Source organism: Diadema antillarum, unplaced genomic scaffold (genome assembly GCF_040938485.1).
Source record: "Diadema antillarum isolate AM-2024a unplaced genomic scaffold, OU_Dant_1.0 seq00000927_RagTag, whole genome shotgun sequence".
Taxonomy (NCBI): Eukaryota; Metazoa; Echinodermata; class Echinoidea; order Diadematoida; family Diadematidae; genus Diadema; species Diadema antillarum.
In genome coordinates, this window is record NW_027271778.1 from 1391148 (window position 1) to 1399622 (window position 8475).

General features: G+C 42.5%; 1 pseudogene; it reads right to left on the minus strand.

Annotated features, from left to right (window-relative positions):
* Positions 1-850: 850 nt before the first annotated feature.
* Positions 851-3549, minus strand: LOC139741399 (uncharacterized; annotated as a pseudogene).
* Positions 3550-8475: the final 4926 nt, after the last annotated feature.

The following is an 8475-nucleotide window of genomic DNA, read 5'->3' on the forward strand; positions in this document are numbered from 1 at the left end:
GAACACTACTTCTGAAGAATGGTATTTGCCGAATTAACGGAAGATGATCTATTTTTTGCGTTTACTCTATACAAGAAGTCTGCCAACTTGTCCCGTTCGGCAACTGCCAATGTATGCTAAACACAAACAAACAAGCAACCAAACAAACGATCACGTAGTATGAACGATGTGCATTGCTTGTCACAAGCAAAGAAGTCATGTTGGCATGACACCTTGAAGTGATCCTTACCATGAAAGCATATGTACTGACTGCTTCAGGATGGAAAGTCGACAACATTGTGACTACATTGAATGATCCTCCCAGCTTCAGTCCATACATCTTGCAATTTGTACTGAGAGAAACAGTGATTCCACTCTCTTTAGGAGCAATTGACAGTGGCTTTGCAGTATCTTCTGTTGCACACGGACAGATTCCAATGGTGTTTTTTTGTAGATGCTCATTGACAGGTCTCCTCTCCATGAAGCCTACTTTCTCCATTTCTATTTCTGTATACTTCTTCTTCGTTGTATCCAAGATCTACATAGTCATTAGATAGTTGGCCTGGACTTGGCTCATCGCAGAGCCTTCTCATTTGCGGCCATCAGGTTGTTTTGGCAACACTGTTCCTCAAGGCTAGGGCACTGGAGAAGGTGTGACACGGTATGCGGTGTGCCACAGTCACAATTTTCATGTCGGTGCTGGCAAGGACTGAAGATCAGAAACCTTTCTTCCTATGTGATACAACGTCAGAAAGTTAATTTCTTTTCTTTGTCTACCTCAGGTTAGAACAAGCACAGAAAAATAACAAACAGTGACAAAAGATTGAACGTGTTGGTCAGAGCTGAGTATGATTATTAGCTTGCTGTTTACTTATTCACCGTTGTACTTGATGTAAGAGTCCCTAGCTTTGTCCGACTTCCAACGGCCATGCTGAGAAATCAGGAATGAAGGTACGCGATTGTTGCTAGCTGAGGATGCTCCACCTGACCGGAGGCTATGCAAGCCAAACTTAGAAACATCCGGAACAAAGGGCTTCAAAGCCTCTAGGACTACCTTGCGGGTTCTAGTGTAACTAAGGCCGTGGGAAGTTGCGATAAGGCCACCCTTGGAAAGAGTAAGCCTGCGAATCACTGGTAGGGGAGAATGAGGAGAATCGCCAAGTGCTGCAAAGTATCGTTCGGCTATAACGACGGGGCAAGTCGGTTAAGATGTCCTGGCGATGATTACATCTCTGCCTTGACGAAACTGGTCGGTTTTTGAAGACGAAAAGTGTAGAACTAGTCGATCGTGATGGGTGGTGCAATCCTTCCTCCTCAGCCTGCTGAGATCGTCGAAGCGCAAAAATCTGGCGTAAGAAACGAAACATACGAATAAAATGCGGAGGTCGGCTAAGGATGCATTGAGGTGACCATGAGAAGCGAGAAGATTTGACACGATCTCTGGAGTGACAGGTTCTTTGCGACAAACGGGGGACGAGTGGATGCGATAATAAGCCTGGACTGCTGTTTTTACCATAGGATCGTCTGTAGGAGAAGGAAGGCCCGCGAGATTGTGAGCCCATTTGACTGAAGCGACGAGCGAATCTGCTGCGGTCTTGGCTCCGTTGACTGAAGACAGGTGACAAAGGTACAGGCAGAGATGGTAAGCTTGGACTGGAAAGGTTGGAACTTCAGGTTTGGAGATGGCCCATTGGACCCATCTGGCCCAACAGGATTTATATTTAGATGTGGTAGAAGAAGCTTTAGCGGACATGAGGAGAGACGGAAGCACGTCAGAAGCCAGGTTGCGTAGGTGGGGATCGGTGACCGACTCTTTCTTGATAGACCATGTTTCTATAAGTTAGCTCGTGAGAGCAAAGAATGGGAAAAAAATCAATAGGGAGAAATAGACAGTCGAAAGACTGACAAAATACGTGAAAGGTCAGGATAATCAAATAGAGATTTTTAATTAACAAAATTAATTATGCTTGATAAAACATGTAAATAGCGCATTGCTCTTTCACGAAAGAAACATCAATATAATAATTTAATCAAAAGAATATCAATGGGGAAGGGAAGTGAAGAAAAACTGAGAAGTGAGTGAAAGGTAAGGATGCAAGGCTAATGTGCGAGACACTAGTACTCGGAGGCCACGAAAAACCCCCATATTTATTCATGGAGGAAACGTGGTTGCGTCCAAGAATACTGAGCGAGGGCGCACTCCCATGCTCCTTGCTCCTGATTACGAAATAAAGTGAATGCAACGGGGGAGGGGGGAATTCGTGAAGAACCAACAGAGGGGGAAGGGGCGGGAAGTAGAGCTAATGATGCTCAACCGAGAATGAAGAAAGAATGCGAGCTAGCACTATAAGTACTTTCGAAATTCACAGTTGCGTAACAAACACAAAAGGCAACACCTTGCGTTTGATACCGAAAAGAAATTCCACTCTCTTCCTATGTGATACACGTCAGAAAGTTAATTTCTTTTCTTTATCTACCTCAGGTTAGAACAAGCACAGAAAAATAACAAACAGTGACAAAAAATTGAACGTGTTGGTCAGAGCTGAGCATAATTATTAGCCATCGAGAAACGCAAAAGAAGGCAATTATAATTTAGTGGAGGACTGCACATCACAATCATCATTTGCACGCAAGTCGACCTGTAGGCTCAAAAGGAGGAACTATGCAATAAGGACATTGTTTTACTTCTACCGCGCATCTGTTTGTAGCAATTCAGAGATGGCGCTTTCAACAAAATCTGGGTGATCCAAACTGGATCTGTTGTTCTTACTGTAAAATGTAGAAGGTACTGTATCGAAAGGAATTTTATAACCATATTCAATTATGTCACAAACATATTTTGAAGCCTTCAATTCACTTTTCCAGAAGGCTAAAAATTCCTTCAATTTACTTTGCACGCCTGAAGGCGGGTCGAGAGAAGAGGTGGGGTGAGCACTAGAAGGGGGCCTTGGAAGGCTGGTGCTGGTTGACGGCACTTCTGGCGGCTCGAAGGAAGGGGCAGTTGGGGCGGACATGACCGACGATGCCGCATTGGAAGCAGACATGGGTATCGGGACGGTAGGGGGTGTAGGGGCGAAAAGTTCCAGGCATAAGGCGAGGAGGTAGAGAAGACCAGGGAGCCCAGAACGGTGGCTGCATCCTTGACTTTTTCGCTGTTTCAGCCTTCTTGGCGGCTGCGGCCTTCTCCGCCTTTCGAAGACGTTTTTCATCATCGGAATTCTCCGCGAGGTCATCGGTGACGTACTCCTTGACCGTGGCCCAGCCCAAAGATGAACGGTCTGCAAGGCGGATTAGCTTCTCCCTGTGAGAAAGCAGGCGGGATGCCTCAAGTAGGCGCTCCTTAGCGGCTTCTATATCGAGGTCTTTGAGAGAATGAAGGGCGTCGTCGATGCACTGAGAAGCCTTCTGAGCGTGGTCGAATTGTTGCCTGTTCCCCTCACTCTTGAAGGAGGGGGACTCGGGCTTGGCGGACTTCCGTGTGGTGGAATCCACCTTACGCTGTAGGACCTGAATGGCCTGCAATATCTCGTTGGACGTGGCAGGGCCGGGCGTGGTTTCCTCCACGTTCATGCTGATTTTTCGGAGTCTTGGCGGGAACAAATGTAGAAGCAAGGCAGGACTCGTAGAAAACGTGGAGAAGTGGTGAGAACCGTGTGCGAGCTAATAATGCTCAACCGAGAATGAAAAAAGAATGCGAGCTAGCGCTATAAGGACTTTCGAAATTCACAGTTGCCTAACAAACACAAAAGGCAACACCTTGCGTTTGATACCGAAAAGAAATTCCACTTTTCTGGGTCTGGTTTGATGCCATCATTGGTGTACACATTACCAAAAAAGGTGACCCTATTTTGCTTGATGTTGCACTTGGATGAGCTGAACGTCAAGCCATGCTTCTTGGCTGTGTTAATGAGATGTCGAAAGTTGTGATCATGTTCTGCTTCAGTGGCTCCGTATACCTGCTTGTGTTTGAAGCCCATCGATGCAATGTTTGCTGTTGTCAGTGTTCAGGAGGCTTCAGCTTCGAGTGACTGCAATGCGTGAATGTGAGCCTGTGAGTGATGCCTCATATGTGCGGCCTAGCTGCAATGCCTGTTGTAATGTAAACTGCTTGTCCTTAGTCAAAAACTCTTTCTGATACTCTGGGATTGGGGTGCTGTTAATTATGAGTTTAATCAAGCACTCACTCAGTTCAGGCTCAGCCTTAGATCTGTGTACTTAGACTTCCCAAATCCTTTAAGGCTGTCCACGAGGTCATTCCACTACTTCTTCCTCCAATCCACTTAGATATCTTGGAATTCATGCTTTCACAGTCATTTGTTGTGAATTGGCGTGGAGGATCATCTAACCCTGTCTGTTATCATATTTGCTTCACAATAAGCATGCACTAGCTCTTTCACCTCTTTTGACTTGTACTACTTGAATCAACTGGCAAGCTAAGGTTGTTTGCCTGTTGTTATCTCTCTATGCAGTTCCACTTTGTAGACCAATTCAGTTTTCTCATCCTCTTCGCATGCTCTCACAATCCACAGGTCCCTCATAGCGTGTTCAATTGACTTAATTGCTTCCCATAGATTGATTTTGGTAGTTTTGCAGTGTTTTTGCACACTCCTAGCTTCATAAGCTTGCTCCCAATGTACATATGAGGGAAAAAAGTGCTAAATTTTACTTCTTCCTCCATATCTCAAAAGTGACTGAAGCTATTGTCATGAAACTTGAGTATATTTTTATGCATGTTCTACCTGACAGTGATTCACTTGGGAATCTTAGGGTCAAAAGTCAAGGGTCAAAGGTCAGGTTAAAATGCTAAAATGTTACTATTTAATACTGAAATTACACTTTTTCTCCATACCTTGAAGATAAGTCAATGCATAATCTTATTAAAGGGTCAAAAGTCAAGTAACAGTCCTCAAATTCCCAAATATCTCTGCACTCGTAGACAATACATGTATAGCCAATCATCTGATTAAACCTAGTCCAGGGAAAGTGAACATTCAACACATATCTGACAAACCTGTCATTTCATTATTTTGCCAATTATGTGAAACTGTCATTACATATTGTCAAGACATTGTACTATGGACCTATTAGGAGAACCATGCATTATGGTGGAGCCATACCAGTCGCCATAGCGACATTTCTACTTGTTGTTTTTCTTTTCTCATTTGATTGCACAAGAATAGCAGGTTATGTACTCATCTGGTTTGTAAGTTTCAGCTTGGCAGTCTCTTCCAGAGTGTTTTCTTATAATTGATGAGTCAGCGTGGACGTGACCAATTGTGCGACATTGTCATCAACAGCCTCACCAACCTCACTTGGGCATGCAAATTTTGCTGCGAGAGAGGGCATACTTGCATCGGGATCCATGTCATGTTCCCCTGTGGGGATAGACATACAGTGTAGTACTACCCTCTTCATCGTACTGATCATCATAGTCACTGTCATGCTCTCTTTTATAGTCATAAGTACCTCCTTGATAGGTAGAGCAGTGGGCATCGTGGCCCGCAGAGGCTGACTGACGTGAGCTTGAAGCCGATCTGCTGCTAGGCGAGGGAGTCGACGGGAGATGATCAATCACTTTTGCTAGCAAACCTTCCAAGTTCTGAAGTCTTTTCTCCATACTAGGAGTGTCCGAAGAAACCGCTGTAGCAGCAGAAATGCTCTTTCCTTAGCCAGTTCCACCAGCTTTTGCCATGGGCACTAACGAATGCTTCGCACTCGATTTGCTCTTCGTGCTGTCTGCGCCCGCGCCTGGCTTTGTCGGCATCTGGGACGAAGTTCCGGATGTAGAGCGCGGCTGTGCCGGCCTCACCTCCACTGCTGCATTCCCTTCCATGTGAGCTGAAAAGTCCGAACAAACCGACAAAAATTTTCCTCTGTACGGCAGAAACATAATCAAAATCAACTTCGCACATAAAATACTAGCATCCAAACAAAACCGCAGCATACCTGCCACCATTTTGAAATGAAAAATCTTACTGTGATTGCGCTACCCCGATATGCGAGCACCAAAGGCGTTCGCTTTTTACGGGTGGGCCCCCTGAAGCTCGTAGGGTTTATGGCAATTTGAACTAGTTTAGCATGCTAAATTTAAGGGTCAATGCCCCTTTGAAGCTGCATGGGGTAAGGTTTGAAATCACCAGAAATGGACAATAAACATGGAAGAAAATTGTTATTATTATGAGTCTCTAATCTCAATTCTAAATAGTGCAATTGATCAGCTATATGAATTTGATAAACATATGCATGTATCATCTACCGACATATTTTATATATAAGGGCACAAAAGGTAGGTACTAGGGTTGGAACAAGTTCAGAGCTGGTGCTTGTCAGAGAATCTCACATGAAAAAATATCTGTAGGACTATGTAGAATGTAGACAGCAGAGCAAGTCAAGAGAGTCCATTGGAAGAAAATACTCACATGGTGAAAGATGTATCCTGGAGTACATATTCCCTAAAAAGTGCTCTAATCCATTATAGAACACATGACAGATATTCCCATTCACAAAAGACAAAAAACCCCCCCAATATTTGGATCACAATTATGAAGACAATAGAGCAGGGCTCTTCAATGTCAGCATCTATGGTGATGAAAATATACCAGTACATGTATAAACTTGCACAAACATTCAATTACCACAATATTGAAGAACTTGTCTATTGCCACAGTGCCACTATCAACAGGTTTAATAGTCTGAGCCATGTAGAGTCTTGTATGTTGCACTCTTGCATTGCTTGAGGACAGTTTTGCTATAAGATGTTGAATAGCATGAATCCTCCCTGCTCGACATAGCCATTCTATGAGAGACCAGTTCATTCAGTGTATCTGTATTCAAAGCAGCTCTCTCTTTCCTCTCGTCTTTGGTAACTATGCTGAAGACACGCTCACAGTTAGCATTACTATGGAAGATGACCAACACAGCCTTCATGACCAATGTTAGTAGTGGGTATTTCTTCCTCTTCATTGTGTATTCCAGCATACTAATCTAATGCCACTGCCTGTCAATACGCATATTCTCCTTGTACTGACTATTCTCATCAATCTGATAAAGATTGAATTGAGACTCTACCTGGTCCATATCCTCTTCTTATACTAGGCTGAAACGCTTTACAAAGTAGAGAACAGATTCAAACTTTACATTCAATCTGTCCCTGATATCCACAACTCTTGCATTGATGAGTAGTTCATCATGGAATGGGTAATGTTCTACCATATATTCGACAGCTGAGGTGTAAAAATCCTTCACACTCTTGTAAAAGTTATCTACATCTAGTTCATCTTTGTTCTTATTCAAGTAGTTTCTACATTCTTGTCCAATTTGAATGTCACTGTTTTCCTTGTGATTTGATGCATCATTGACATCTACTTTTGTGACATCATGATTTAAGGATATGCACCTTAGTTTGATGAACTTTGAAAGTAGAGTAGCTGACTGATTCAGCAGAATGTGGTGGATATTGTGGACCTGGGGCTCATCACCCCTGTGAAAAAAAGTAGGAATTATTGACAATTGATTAATCAATTGAAGACATGAGACAAAATCTGTGATTATTGATGCATTCCTATATATATTACTTCCAACAAAATGGAATGCAGCATTTAGAGGGTAGATTTCAAAATTCTTAAAAGGAGGGTGCAAACCTGTCCTCAGAAATGTACAAGAAGTTACATTAAGCACACATGTTAATTTCAATGTTTAAAACTACGGCGAAGAAGCTTTAGAAAGCGTCGATGTCAGGGGAATACAGCGATTAGCCATGATTTTGAAAAATAGTCGGTGGGAGACATATCAATACGGCGCCATATTACAAGCGAATTATTATATGCCGTACGGAGAATTACAAATTAAAATAGCAGGTTATGTACTCATCTGTTTTGTAAGTTTCAGTTGTGGTTTCATGTATAAATCAAATACATTTACGATTCGTAATATTTCATGTGACTCAATGTCATGACTCAGGGATAAGATGTGGAATACCACAATATTGACAAAGCATGAAAATGTAATAAATTCTGATCATTTGAAGGATACGAGACATACTGTGATAAGGTGTTATTTTGATTTGAGTGCAGAGAATGTAAAAGGGCAAAGTCAGAGTAGAGAAAAAAATCTCTACATCACAGCTTTGCATATTTCAGTCAAAAGTGAATACAGCTGTATTTGATACTGTGAGTGTATACCACGTGAAAATAACATCACTTGATGAACTACGAGTTACAAAAGTTGAAAGAAAGAGGCAGAGTTAGAGAGAGAGAGAGAGAGCAAGAAAGGGAGAGAGAGAAAGAGAAAGACAATGGTGTGTGCTGTTTCATCAGTTTTGATAATTCAAGGCATGCATTCAAAGCTATGAAACATCAATCCAATATAAAACTTTAGATAACTCTGATTGTTTTGAAAACTTTGAATAGAATCGATTTGTATGACACAAAACTGATAATCAATTAACAGGCAAGTTAGATTCTCAATTTTGAGCAACTCTTCAAAATGTGTACCTCT